Consider the following 16,069-nt stretch of genomic DNA (forward strand, 5'->3'; position numbering starts at 1 on the left):
CTGATGGTAAGAAGTCTTATGAACTAGCCCTAATGAGGAGGAGTGCTAAATATGATAAGCTGGTTAGAGGTTAGGGAAGACACGGGACCGCCTGATAAGGGGGAACACACCGTGGATAATGCATATGGCATCACCAAGTGGGGATGCACATAGCTGGCACCGATCCTCAATATGAATGTAGACCAAATGGGCGTACCAACCGCACACTGAGCCATGCATTCAACTCCTCCACTGAGTCGATGATGGGGGCCTCGGAGGAACTCTCTAGGGTTCGTCTGAGAAGGGAAACTTACTAGCTGAGTAGAAAATAGCGCACGCATCACCGGGTTAGAGAGCATGTCGCAGCAAGTGTTTGTGACACCGAGCTTAATTCCTCCTAATTGATTGGGGTTACACAATAATCGGGATATAACTGGCTCCACCCAAAGATTATATAACCTCGCGAATGTGTTAGGTGTCGCCCAACCCACAGCTCTGCAGATATCTGTGATAGAGGCGCTGCGTGATAACGCCCATGAAGAAGAGACACCTCTTGTAGAGTGCGCTCTCACGTTAGGAGGGCACGGCTCGCTTTGGCATTGATAAGCGAGGGCGATGGCATCAACAAACCAGTGGGCCAACCTCTGTTTTGATACGGCACTTTCCTTCTGCCGACCACCATAACAGCTGTTCACATGATCTTACATTTTGCGTTTGTTCCACGTAAAGGTGCAAAACGTGAACGGGACAAAGCAGTGAGTGGGTTGAGCCTGCCTCCTCAGAAGGCAGCGCTTGCATGTTCACCACCTGATCTCTAAATGGGATGGTATGAACCTTGGGCACATAGCCAGGCCGGGGTCTCAGGACAACGTGAGAGTAACTGGGCCCGAATTCAAGGCACGATTCGCTGACTGAAAATGCCTCCAGATCCCCAACTCTCTTGAATGACGCCAATGCAATCAGCAGAGCTGTCTTTAATGACAGAATTTTAAGAGATACTGACTCACGTGGCTCGAACGGATCTCTCTGCAGACCCGCTGGGACTAGAGAGAGATCCCAAGAGGGCATGAGAGGGGGGCGGGACGGATTTAACATAGGCATACCTCGCAGAGGTTACTCTAGCCTGAGTGATGATGTTAAGTACTGTGGGCGGTAAGTCACCTAAGTCTTCCGTGCTCCGTTTATGGTAACGCATATTTGCGCGTGCCCGATGGCCAGCTGTGAGCCAGTGCATCTCTGCCGAGGAGGGCCTCGGTCAGGGAATAAAACAGCTGGCAATGTACGTTCTCTGTGGAAGCAAAGAGATCCATCTGGGCTTCCCCGAAGCGCGCCCATATCAGCTGGAGCGAATCGGGGTGGAGTCTCCACTCCCCTCGGGACACTAACTGCTGTGAGAGAGCACTGGCTGCACGGTTGAGCTCGCCGAAATGTGGATGGCATGCAGCGATTCCTTTGGAGTCACACGGCGAGCGAGCTGAGACATGCGGCGAGAGCGTATACCCCCCATATGAGTGATGTAAGCCACTGTCGCCATGCTGTCCGTCCTGAGCAGCATGTGTTTCTGCTCTAGCACCGGTAAAAAGCTGCGGAGAGCCAGATACACTGCCAACAGCTCCAGGCAGTTGATATGCCAATGCAGGCGGGATCCGGACCACGAACCCTCGGCTGCATGCTCGTTGTACATGGCCCCCCAGTCCGTGCTGGAGGCATCTGTGGTTACGACAACATGCTTGGATACTTGCCCTAGGGGCACTCCGGCCCGTAGAAAAACCAGATCTGTCCATGGGCTGAGGGTAGAGGTCTGCATTCCCGCGGCTGTCCCGCGGGCGCCGCAGGACCCGACCAGATTTCTGCGGCGTGGGAATAAATTTCCGAATAAATCGCGGGAGCGGTCGGTAACGGGTTTAATTTGGGACGGGAGCGGGCTGTCTAGCAATATCGCGGATATTGCTATGCGAATGAGAGAGAGAGAGAGAGAGAGAGAGCGCGAGCGAGCTTTGCCTGTGTGTGTGCTTGGTGCTTGTGTGTGTGTGTGTGTGTATATGTATGTTAGTGTGCGCGCGCGCGCGTTTGAGAGAGAGAGAGCTTTCCCAGATAGCAAAATACACTCGGGCCAGTTCCGGCTAGATTCTCGCCTGCCGGAGACTTACCACTCACCCCGGCTCCGGCTGCCGGACTCCGGATGATTGTGGACTCACTGCCTGATTCCGGCCCGAATCAATCGGGCCAGATGCGGCGGCCGTAAGCGAGCCGACGCCGGAATTGGCCCGAGAGTAATGTGCGCTGCGGCACGGAGCTGGCGCGACTCAGTAATTATATACCTTTCTATAAAACCTTTTGGTATTACATTGGTACTTGATACATGGTATTACAAGCCTTTGAGTTCATATAACAGCAAACGCCTGTGTGTCTGCTTGGTGCTTGTGTGTGTGTGTGTTAGTGTGCGCGCGCGCGTATGAGAGAGAGATTTGTCTGTGTGTGTGTGTGCTTGGTGCTGTGTGTGTGTTTGTACAGACAGCTTTTCTGTCTGGACTGTATAGCTGGGGGATTTTCGGTTTTGTTCTCCCCCGCTCTTTAGCGGGATCGGGCGCGGCGGCCAGAAAACGGGGCGGGTCGGGCAGCGGGACAATAAATTCTTAAAATAAGCGGGAGCGGTCGGGTTCGGGCTAAAACCTGGCGGGTGCGGGCGGGAGAGGGATTCAAAATTTAGTCCCGCGCAGATCTCTAGCTGAGGATGCGGAGACACAGCGAAGTGATGCGCATCGTTGCGCAAACCGAGCGGCATGACCGCGGCTGCCTCAGGAGCCTCTGAAAACATTTCAGTGGGACCACTTTCTTCCTGTGGAGCTCGTTTACACAGGAAAGCATCAGCCTGGCGGGCTCCTCTGAGAGGCGCTCAACCATAGCGACCGGATCCAGCTCCAGCCCGAGATAAAAGATCCTCTGAACAGGGCAAAGTTTACTCTTCGCTCGGTTGACCTGAAACCCCAACTGGTCGAGGTGCCGAAGAACTTTGTTTCTGTGCATAATCGGCTGATTGCGGAACGAGGCTAGAATGAGCCAAACATCGCTATAGCTGAGGTGCTAGGGGCGCTAGGTCACCCTCCGCGAGCTTGGTGAAAGCCCGCGGAGACAGAAAGAGCCCGAAGGGGAGGACTTTGTATTACAACGCTCGTCCTTCGAACGCGAACTGGAGAAAAGAGCGGTGGCGTGGAAGAAAGGAGACGTGAAAACATGCGTCCTTCAGGTCTTTGGCTGCAAACCAATCCTTTGGACGGACGCTCTGAATCAAGAGTTTCTGCGTGAGCATTCTGAAAGGCATTTTGTATAAATGACAGTTCAGTCTGCACAGATTTAGGATTGGCCTTAACCCCCCGCTCTTTTTGGGCACGATGAAATATGGGCTGTAAAACCCGGACCTCATCTTGGCTGGAGGGACCTGCTCGATTGCATCCTTCGCCAGGAGGACAGCAATCTAGTCTCGCAAGACAGGGGCGCTCCCGGGGATCACCCTCATGAAAAAGACACTCGTGGTCTTGGGAGGGCGAATAGCGAACTGAATCGCATAGCCGAGTCAGACCAACCAAGCCTGCGTCCCGAGGAAGAGCTGAAAATAAGAGAGTTTCTCTTACCTTCCTTCCTGGATCCCGCGGTGAGAGAAAGGAGTCCGTCCTGCTGCACTTTGAGGGCCTGTGGCGAGGGGTCCCAGCGCTGTGAGCTGGAAGGCGGAGTGTCCCAGACTGACAGTGCTCGGGTTTGCGCATCCGGAGAGAGAGGAAACTGCTCTTTTGGAAATTTGGTTGCCGCTGACCCGGAGGCCGGCAGCGATGAGTTTAGAGTCATTGAGGACTGATGTAAGAATCCTCGGCCCCCTACCGAGGAAAGAGCAGGTCTCTCTACTCCGAATGGCCCATCCCGGTAATGCTTTGCGGTCCATTTACCGGACTTAATGGCACCCTGGGGCGGTGGCGTTGCCGCTTGGCTGGTGGAGTGGGCAGCGGAAGCGGAGTAGATGTTGAAGCCGCGGGTGGACGGCTTCGGTGAGGAGCTGACGCAGCGGAAGGAGCAGTTTTCCGAGCCCGCTGATCGATAACTTCACCCATAGCCTTGGACTGCTCTTTCACCGCGGAGAATTCCTAGGTAAACTCCCCAACGGTGTCACCAAACAGGCCAGCCTGGGATATGGGAGCATTAAGAAAGCAAGCTTTGTCAACGTCACACATATCAGCCAAGCTCAGCTAAACGTGGTAGTTCTGGACCACTATAGTGGCCATTGTCTTCCCCAGGGCATGAGCAGCCGATTTGGTGGCCCCCCCTTGCCTTCACCCCCACGTAGCACCCGTCTAAGTGGTCCAGCCGCAGTTCTGGGGGACAAGCCATCTCCAGCCCCACGGCCGAAGCAGCCCGGGATAACACGGCTAACATGTCCAATTCCAGATCCGTAACCATACTGACAACCCCGGAGGGTGGCAGGGGGTCCGGATCTTTCTCGGAACATGTTAACCCGCCCTCCGATGCAGCGATGGACGTCACGCCCCCAGTGTCATCTAATGCGCACATTCATCGCTTATGACTCAATTTAGAGATTTGATCTATATCTGATCCTTTACTCTTTAATTATAAGTTCATTAGGGACCAAACACTGCTCAGAGTTTCACACCCCGGATTTTGCATGTCTTCTCACAGACAGTATGTCGACACTCTGAAGTTGGCCAAAGGATGGAGGGTTAGCTAATGCTTAAAAAGTCTGGTTGCCAACTGCTCACTCATCCTAAAAGGTAGTAGATTTAGCCACTTCCATACAACTTGCTAAATTTAGCAATTAGATGAGTAAAGATCTCCATGCTGTCATGTCAAAACAGCTTTGTACAGACAAATGTGTCTTTAGAATTTAAAGTCTAATCATATCGAATCATAAATGTTGCGCAGACTCCACTTAATCTCCTGGATATAAAAAAATTTCAGAGGAAATTTAGAAAGAACCAAAACTTAACATTTTATTTGTCAGGTATAACTGTATTATGCTAATTACACAATTAAACAATCAGAAAGCCTATTCTGAGATGATACTGAAAAAATACAACATCCATTACTCAAAAACAAATCAAAGAGTTCCCGACCCGAGAAGTAGCTACGTTGCAGCATAGAAATTTCAGACACTCACATGCTGCAACAGAGTGTCTTGGCTACAAGATCACAATGATGTGCATGCACATTTTCTTTAAATTCTCAACCCAGAACAAAGAACCATAAATTAAGGATATTAAAAGCTTCATCAAGACCTCTGTCTGGTCATATGTTAAACAAAATCTAATCACCACATGGCAGAGCCGGAGTGGGACTCCTTTTCAGCCCTGGAGTTTCAAGCGTTAGACTGGCCCACCTCAGTTCACGAGAATCACGACTGACTATATTAAAATAAGGTAATTTCCAATTCAGTTTCTATTTTCTCTATCACGTCTTTTTTAAGAAAACAGCTGCTTTAGAACTTCAAATGTTCAACAACCTTACAGTTTTATATGTCTTAACAATAAAAATAAAAATTACTGAGGCGAGGATCGAACACGGATCGACTACATCATAACGCAACGTGCTGACCACTGGACCACAATGACACTGTTACATTTGTGTGGCTGAAATGACAGTTACATTATCATTACCCTGCAGGCTGCATTTTGCTCATGGGGCTGCGAGACAATAAATAAGAAGAGTGGAGCTGCGGCAAAATAATGAATAAAAAGAGTGAGGCTATGGTCAAATAAATCAATAAATGAAAAAAGTGCGACTGCTGAGAGTGCAAGCAGCTAGAAACACCGGCCCTCGCAGCCAAAAAAACGGACCGGCACACCGGAAACTCTCCAGGTCCTCCAGATTGGCCAATCCGGGCCTGCCACATGGAGTAAAAAGTTAATAATTGACAGACAATTTCACACTTCAGTAGGACTTTTCCCAAATTCAGCCAATAATTATGATAATACAAGTGAATACTGCAAAATTGAGACCATTTACAAATTACACAGAGACATTTAAAATTATAGTTATAGATTTACACGATACACCATATGAAGAGGATGAAGATTAGGTGTAGACCGTCAGTGACCTGAGCTCTGAGTGAAAAAGGGAAGGGGGTGGGAGAGAGGGGGGCACATGTAATGGGAACATATGGGGGTATAAGAATCATATTTTTTTATAATCCATGCAAGGAAATAAGTAATAGCATATTAGAAGAAATGATTGGGGACACACAGAGGAAAATTGTTATATGTGGGGACTTGTGGCACACAGTGGGTTATGGTGTAGTAAAAACACAGACAGCAATGGGATAACTATAGAGGACTTGATGGGAAGCCAACAAGGATGGATATAATAAAAGGTAATATGTCATGTTTAGACCCTACAATAACATCAGCTGTTCTAGCGGGTAAGTGCACTTACAAAAAGTGCTTGATTATAATATGGACAATGATCACTGGCCTCTAGTATGTGAGGTCCAGAATACTGAACAAAAACAAAACCTGAATCAGGGAAAGAAATAAGGCTTTCCACATTTTAAAAAGAACAATAAGTCAAGTGACAGTCACAGAATTTCAGAAGAAAAGGCCGTTTGCAAGGAGGGTAATTAAAAATGTAAAGAGAAAGGCTTAGCAGGAATTCTGTAATACAATGGGAAGAGAAACTGGAATGCATGTGGTATGGAAAATTATAAGGAAAATGAATGGCATTAATAATTATAAACCAATTCTTGTAATAGAAGAGAAGGGGAAAATGGTGGTGACAATCAAAGAAAAAAACAGAAATTATTGCAAAAGCATTTGTAGAAGTTCGTAATATTGAAAATTTGGATTATATCTTTTTAAGAAGGAGACAAGAATTGAGTGAAAAATATCAAAATGTTCATAGGAAAAAAACAGATGTGGATAGTATTTTGAATCAAGATTTTAATGTGTTTGAATTAAAAATAGCTGTTAATTATTCCAAAAAATACAATACCAGGAAGTGATATGATTAGTTATTGTCACGGTTTATGGATCTGTGTGTTCCTCCTGTATGTTTTGTATCATGCCTTGTGTGTTGTTATGTGTGGGGGTGTGTGTTTGTTTAACTTTTGTGTTGACAGCATGCTAGGATCAGCTGATGTCATCAGCTGACTTATCATCCTCCAGCTGAACCTCATTTGGCTGGCTATATATTTCCTCCTTTGGTATGTACCGGTTATCAGTCCGTTTGTTGTCCTTGTTTGTCCTTGTTCCTGACTGTTGTCTCCCAGTATCCTTCGCTGTTCGTTTGATGTGGGGTTGGGCATCTAAGCTATAATGCCGATCCGATACGCATCTCGATATAAAGAATACGATCCGATATATTAGCGATACATTTGTGACATATTGCGATGCAACACGATACGATTCACACCCATATCACAATACAATGCGATAATTCAGCACTAACTAATTAGATCAAGTTTATGAGATTATGTGAAAGAGGATGCTATGCCATTAAATGAGTTTGATTATTTATTAACCAAGCAAAACCAAGACTTTTTTTACAAACTGGCTTTTCTCTCAGAGCCACAGTGTCAGTTTACAGTAGAGGGCCATTTTAGAACATATAGCACATATTACTTAAGTATTTTCAAGATAAACAGAATGTATAAGTGCAATATATATTAAAATATATATATTTGCACTCTTTCAACATAAAGGTTTAGTATTGCACAACAAGAATTGTGATTTAACTTTTCAACTATGAAAACAAGTTTTACAAAGATATATTTTGCCACTGAATATTCAAAACTTAAGGTCGTGAACTAGCAGTGTTATGCTGCTTTGAAACATCACTGTCACTAAAAAAACAACCTAATAAAAATATAACAAACCAGCAATCTTCTTGCTGTGAGGTGGTCAAACTACCCACTGTGCCACCGTGACACCCATTATTTTTATCATTATTATTATTAATATTATTATTATAATTAAATAAAAATTAACAGGAGGAGGTGTTTAAAACCTTCGTTCTCTGTGACACTAGGCTGAATATCTTTGCAGATGAACAATGCAATAACATCCGTTATTGGCATAGAGCGCACAAAACTGTTGCGCATGGAAAAAAAAACTTGCAATGCTTTTCTCACCACTTTTGGAGCTGGTAGCTACAGTTGAAGCAGTGCGAAAGCCGGGGATGCAGGAACACTGGAAGATGCTTTCACAACAACACCGTGGCGCCGCTTCAAGTGAGATTTCAGATTAGTCATACTGCCCGCGTATTTTACAGATGCGCGGCTCATTTTGCAAATTGCATCTGTCCTGTCATGTCGTCCATCCTTAAATCCATAATGTTGCCATTCTTCAGATTTAAACTCAGGGGGGAATAAAATGTTTGTTTTGCTTCTCGCGCTTTCTGAGGGCGCACCACTAGCTTCATCCGCACACCTGATACACTGAGTTGTAGTGTAAGTGTACACATCCGCAAATCCATTGCTAAGGCTTACTTTATGTAGGTCGATTAAATCATGCGCCAAAAACAGGTTGACAACACTTGTTAATAAATAAAAAATACATTCTATATTAAAAATATAAGCTGTATCTCGGAAAAATCGATGCATCTCGCAAAAACCAATACATCTCGATTTGCTTCCAAAATTTCATTCGTCCTCTGCTGCTCAACCGATGCACTCGCATCGTGCACGCGCATGACCGCGTATCGATACGTGATGTTTGTAAACAAATTTCGGGAGGAGCATGCGCAGAAGTTTCAGTATCGAATACGTCATTGACAATTATCCCATCATCAAATCAGTTTCTGAGCAACGCCTATATATACCAAAGCTGTCTTACCTGCAGCATCTCACGACTTTAGCATCCCTCCACCACCCCGTCACCTCACCTCTTGCATTACATTCCCGGGGGGAGCGTTCTGGGGCCGGGCTAGATACTTCGCTCGAATCCCCACTCCTCTTTGTTTCCTTATAAGGGGAATAACTCGAGTTGGGGTGTCTCCTCGAGCTCAGAGCCCTCCCCCCGGACAGCACGCCAAATATGCTTTATACTTAAACGAATGCAAGTGTGAACTCGTGAAATATCGATTAATCTTCCCATCCCTAGTTTGATGTCTTCGTTGTGGCCTGTGGCTCTCTTTTGTTTTAAACTTTCGTGTGTCCTCTGTTCATTAAAATACTCGCATTTGGATCCTCCTTGTCTAAGAGTCGTGACAGAACGGACTGATCAAACATGGATTCAGCGAGTATCTCCGGCCTGGCTGAAGTTGTTGCACAGGCTACCACACACATAAACAGACATGATGATCAGATGGTCACCATCAGTCGCGCTGTCCAGGTGCTTGTCACTCAGATCTCTGATCTTACAACACGGTTGCAACGTCTTCATGCTGTCGGTCTTCAGCAGCCTGTTGCAACTAACCTTAGTCCACCTGTTATGCCGGTTCCTGAGTGAACAGCTGTGTAAGAATCAGCTCTTTGGTTTAAATTATGTTTAAACTTTGGGGATTCGAATCAAAGATTCGAACATGATTCACATAGAATTATTTAAAGCTTACACTTAACTTAAGTATTTGTCCAGCAAATAGAACGTTTAGTGTAAAGCAATCCTGTATTATATTATTACGTGGCCAACAATAACAATATAAAAACAGTATCTAATTATTTAATAAGCAAGGTAGCAGTATCTGAAGCTGAGGCATTAACTTATAAAGCACACAACACACCAACACGGATCTTAAAACGAAACAAAAGTTTATTGCTACTCTATAACACAAAGTACTAATCTACGTAAAACAAACAAACGCACATACATACACACACGCACAAGCAGTTTGAGGAGAGTTTTGGCTGAGTGGATTTAACTTCTAGCCTTTGCTAAGTTCTTAGCATTGCAACCCGAGAGAAACCATAAAAGCAGAGAATTTTGCTATTCTTTACTACTTAAACATAATTCACACCAGATTCAGTAATGGGTAGAAACCTTGTTTGTGCTACTTGCGTTCTGATGTAATTTTTGGTTTCCTCGACTGGTCCAAAGGGAAATCCCGGCGAAGCTGATTGGTCAGCGTAGCAACTTCAGTGACGTGATGGAATTCCCTCGTAGGTGAAGAGGGGTTTCCTTAGTCGGTTGCTAGGGATACGGATGTTGGACGAGGCGGCGTTTGAAGTCCTTCCTGGGTTCCTGTAGTTATGATGAGTTTCAGAGTTTGGATGTGTTGACCCGATGGCTTGTTGTTGAAGCGGTTGCACAAGCAGATCGGGGGTCGAGCCGGCAGCAAGTGAAGGTCACGGTCTGCTCCGTGATGTAACGAGGCTTCCGGCGAGGCGATGTAACGGCCACAGCACGAGAAGAGCGACGTCCGGGCAGCGACGGCGGTGACGACTGGCAAAGATGACCGGCAAAAGACGACGATGAAATTCCTTTGTTCAAAGTTTTATAGGCTTTGGTAGAGGCTGGGTCTACACAATACTTGTCCAATCAGATAAGGTGCGGGGTGGAGTCACACCCCAATTCTGCCCTCTAGGAGGCCGGGTTGACACCTGGTGTGGATGCTGCTTTGATAGCATAGTGGTTAAAATAAAGTCTTATAACATCAACACTTTTCATAGTATGGTTTCTTTATATAAACCAATGCCTTTGAAATGTTCCTAGCTTTCAATCGATACCAAACATGAAGTATTTCACAAACATTCTGTAGATTTCATTTGTCGCTGAGGGCTATTACTCAAGAACTATCTATAACAGTTTTGTTAAACACATGGAACATGTACACACAAAAACCTACAGAAACATAAAGCAAACATACATTACTCAAATAAACACAGTTTTACTGTATATCCATTAAACTTTGGAAGCGTTTCTGATCGCTTCTGTGTCTGCCTGAGAATGTGTATTCCTTGCAGACGCCAAAGGACAAGCGAACCAAAAGGTACTTCTCAAAAACCGGTTTGGTGGGTTTTTGATTGTAGAGCCTCTTATTTTTTTAGGGTGTAAAGTTAATTAACACGCAACTGTGATGTTGACTGGCTAGGTATCCTGTGGATTTGCCTTTTGCTGGGTGCCTGTGGATTGCTTTGAAAATGAAATCAATCTCAGACTCGTAGGCACCAACCAATCTTTTAAGGATAACATGGTCTGTGGCTTGTTCGGTTCTGGAACGATCCGTTGACTCACTACAGCTGGATTTTCCGAGCCTCGCCTTCCACCTCCAGCGTTCTACTCCTGAGAGCCTGAGTTTTGTCGCGCCTTTTTAGCGAAGTGCTCATTGTACTTTTCCCTGTAGCCTTCCTCGTTTTCCACGGAGGAATCGAAAGTAGCGTTTGTCATCACGCTTCTCACCGGGAGAGCGGCGCAGTGGGGAACTGCTGTGTGGGAGAGGAAAGTCCCATGCTGCTCTTCATTTGATACCTTTTCGACAGAGCTTAAAAAGGTATTTGATCGAGGTTTGGCGGGCAGAGAGGTGGCATGGGTGCTTACGGAGTTGCAGCAGGGGCAACGGAGTGTCGCTGACTACTCCATTGAGTTCCGCACTCTGGCGGCCGAGAGCGAATGGAACGCGCAGGTGCAGTGGGACGTCTTTCTCCACGGGCTGGCAGACCAGATAAAGGATAAAATATTCACCCTGGATCTTCCTAAGACCCTGGACGAACTCATTGATCTGGCCATTCGTGTGGATTATCGTCTTCAGCTCAGGGAGAGAAACACGCGACACGCGCATGCTCTGGTGAGATCACCTTTTCCGGCTGTCACGGTAGTTTCGGGGCAGAGGGCCACGCCCCTCGCGGATCCCGAAGGCACGCAGATGGGCCGCTCTAGGCTGTGGCTGGAGGAAAAGCGCAGACGCCGCAGCGAGGACTTGGTGTTGCACAGCGGTGGTGTTGATCACATCGCGATTCAGGGTAAAAGCCAGAGCCCGTCAGTAGAAAAGAGTTTACTGACGGGTAGAGTATCTTTGAACAAATCTTCCCTTGCAGCTACTCTTTTGAATGTTATGTTGGAGTGGTCATCTGGCAATTTTAGTACTCAAGCAATTATTGACTCTGGGGCGGAGGGAGTTTTTATTGACTCTGCTTTAGTGAAAAAACTCAGACTTCCGGTGATTTCTCTCTCCCAACCTATATCTGTTCATGCTCTTAATGGTTCTTCTCTTCCTTCCATTATTCATTCCACTGGTCCTATAAGACTGATTACCTCTGGTAACCACTCTGAAATTATTATTATTTTTTTTTATCAGAAGCTCCTGTCACTCCAGTAGTCCTTGGGCATCCTTGGCTGGTAATACACAATACACATATTAACTGGAGACAGGAATCTGTTATTTCTTGGAGTGAGAGCTGTCATGCTAGGTGTTTGTTGTTTGCCTGTTCTTCTGTGTCTCGTTCTGTTTTTCAGGAAGAATACATGGATCTGTCAAACGTGCCCAAGGAGTACTGCGACCTGAAGAGAGTGTTCAGTAAGTCTCGAGCTGCTTCTCTGCCTCCACATCGTCCCTATGACTGTGCTATAGAGTTATGGCCAGGTACATCTCCGCCCAAAGGCAAACTTTATTCGCTCTCTGTTCCAGAGAGGGAGGCCATGGAGAAATATATTTCTGATTCTCTAGCAGCCAAGATCATCCGCCCTTCTTCATCACAGCAGGGGCGGGGTTTTTTTCGTGAAAAAGAAAGATGGCTCCCTCCGTCCTTGTATAGACTACCGAGGGCTGAACGCTATCACGATAAAGAATACTTATCCTTTGCCGCTGATGTCTTCTGCCTTCGAACGTCTGCAGGGGGCATCCTTTTTCACGAAATTAGACCTCCGCAACGCTTACCATTTGGTCCGCATTCGAGAAGGCGATGAATGGAAGACTGCCTTTAATACCCCCAGGGGGCACTTCGAATGTTGTGTTCTTCCTTTCGGTCTGTCCAACGCCCCTGCAGTCTTCCAAGCACTCGTGAATGACGTGTTGAGAGATATGCTAGATCAGTCCGTTCTGTCACGACTCTTAGACAAGGAGGATCAAAATGTGAGTATGTTAATGAACAGAGGACACACGAAAGTTCAAAACAAAAGAGAGCCACAGGCCACAATGAAGATATCAAACAGACAGCGAAGGATACTGGGAGACAACAGTCAGGAACAAGGACAAACAAGGACAACAAACGGACTGATAACCGGCACATGCCACAGGAGGAAATGTATAGCCACCCAAATAAGGTTCAGCTGGAGGATGATAAGTCAGGTGATGACATCAGCTGATCCTAGCACGCTGTCAACACAAAAGGTAAACAAACACACACCCTCACACATGACAACACACAAGGCATGATACATAACATACAGGAGGAACACACAGATCCATAAACCGTGACAGTTATAGTTTGCAAAAAAATATTTACCAGAGGTGACCATAAAATCAATATTAAAATTATTTAATCTTTAAAAGGAAGGCACCTTACCCAATGAATAGAAAACGGCAACTGTGATACCAGTTTTAAAATCAGGTAAGGATGCAACAAAATGTAATAGTTACAGGCTCATTGCTCTTACATCTGCATGATGTAAATTAATGTAGAAAATAATAGTGAGAAGACTAAATTATTTTTTGGAAGAAAAATGTTGTTAGCTCAGAGTGGTTTAAGGAAAACGAGATCTACTATGAATGCTTACTAATACTATTTTAAAGTAATGTTAAAAAAGCTTTAATAACGAAGGAATACCTTGCTGTTTTCTTTGATATTGAAAAGGCATATGACACATTATTAAGGGAAGGGCTATTAATTAAGATAAATGAAATTGGAATAGGTGGGAGAATGTATAATTGGATTTTAGATTTTATGTTTAATCGTACATTCCATGTAAGAATTGGAGAGGAATTATCAGCATCTTATGATATTTCGAATGGGACCCCACAAGGTATCGGGAGGGCATTATGCAGAAGATGGGCCAGTAATAAAAAGGGGGAAATTTTAAGGAAATATAGTTAAAGGAATACAAGAAGCAAAATAACGATGTAGAAAGGTGGTCAGTAGATTGGGAGTTGAAATTTTCAGTAACAAAAACTCAATACATTATCTTCACAAAGCAAAGGAAAATAGAACAAGTACATCTCAAGCTTTATAATCAACCATTAGAAAAAGTAAAAGAATTTAAATATCTTGATAAATATAAAATATCTTGAATTTAAACATCTTGATCTTGAAGAGAAATTAAACCGGAAAGGACATATAAGGAAAATCAAAAATAAATGTAAGGGTATAATTAACTGCATGTCATCAATAGCTAAATATGAATGGGGAGCAAGGAAAAAGCAATGTTACAAGTATATCAAGCTTTAATAGGGTCTAGCATAGATTATGGATGTGCAGTATATAACAATGTCTCAAAAACAGCAAAAAGATCAACACCTCGAGATGCGATTAGAGTAGAAATGGGGGAAATCTAAATTCCTCTAGATTTGAGAAGGGAAAAACTTGCACTGATGTATTGGTTGAATTTAAAGGGTTGTAATAAAAAGCATAGAACACGTGCAGTCATAAATGAATGTTGGGAATATAAAAAAAAAAGGAAATAGTTTTGGGTGGAAATATAAGCAGTGGATCAGGGAATGTAGCCTGGAAAATAAGGAAATTTGTCCCAATTTATCATTAAGAGGTGTGTCGATTTGGAATATTCCTGAACCAAAAGTTGACAAGACTGTTGGAGGACAAAGAAAAAGCAGAAGAGAGAAATAGAAACAGCTACAATATAAGCATTTTTATGAGGGAAAGTTTTGATTCTTTTGTACGAATTTACACAGATGGAGCAAAAGATCCAGTTGAACAAAAAGTAGGAGTATACGCATCAAGATTTAACACCAAAATAATTTTAAAATTTAGTGACAAATTGTCAGTATATACATCACAACTAACAGCTATAATTATTTGCAATGAAACAAACAAACCAAATAGGACTGTAATTTGTTCAGATTCCCCATCTTAAAGGTATAATATTTACAAAAACGGATTTAATAATGAAGAAGATTTAATAATGGAAATTTATACGATATTATAGACTTAAAGTAGAAGGTATAAATGTAGATTTTTTTTTGGTACCGGCACATATTGGAATAATAGGAAATGAAATGGCAGATAAATTGGCAAAAGAATCATTGAAAAAAAATCTTATAGATATTGAAGTACCTTTGTGAAGGAATTAAATGAGAACAGTAATTAATAAGGAAATAACAAATACTTGGCAACAAAGATGGAAAAACAACAACAACAACAAAGGTACTGTAGATGGTTTTATAATATTGTCAAAACTGTTGGGAGAAAGAAACAATTTTATGGGTAACAAAGAAAGGAAGAAGTAATGATTTTAAGATTAAGGTTGGGTCACTAGATTAAATGCAACACTTGCATTAACGAGGAAGCATAGAACGGGTATGTGTGATGAGTAGAGTGTGACTGAAACAGTAGAATGTACTTTTGGATTGCAATAGACTACTCTGTCAGAAAACGTTTTGACACAAGCAATGGTTCCTGCAGTTGTGTCACGGAGTTACCCATAATTATTTTTTTTAAATAATAGTAGCTAATTGTTGCGTAAAAGCTGTAATTTTTTGTAGCATTTCATAAATATCTACAAAAAGTCCCATTGAAATTTCACTCTCAATTTTCAGTTATAAGAAATTCATAAGTTATAAGAGAGGGGGCAACTTTTCTTTTGAACTCAAATATTTGCCTGCTATCAAGCTTTTTCTAAATACAAACATGTTGTTGAAATGTATACAAATAATATTAACTAATCATGTTCCAAAAAGTTTGTGGAAAAATAAAAATAAATGTACAGCCAGGGGCGGACTGGCCATCTGGCAGTTTTGGCAAATGCCAGAAGGGCCGGACCATTTTTTAAATGTGGGCCAGTATGCAAATTTTTTTTATAAATATATGTATTGTTTTTACATGCAGGCTGCTTTTATCTCTTGCAAGATGTGAATATTATGATGATGATGACGATGATAATAGTAATAATAATGATAAATGTTAAGCATTGGCCCAATTGGCAATGGCCGGCTGGTTTTGAGAGGGACCGACCCAATCAGAGGTTACGCGAAAGTAATCAAAATCTGG

This window comes from Danio rerio, chromosome 8, assembly GCF_052040795.2.
Source record: "Danio rerio strain M-AB ecotype USA chromosome 8, GRCz13ab, whole genome shotgun sequence".
In the NCBI taxonomy this organism is placed as follows: domain Eukaryota; kingdom Metazoa; phylum Chordata; class Actinopteri; order Cypriniformes; family Danionidae; genus Danio; species Danio rerio.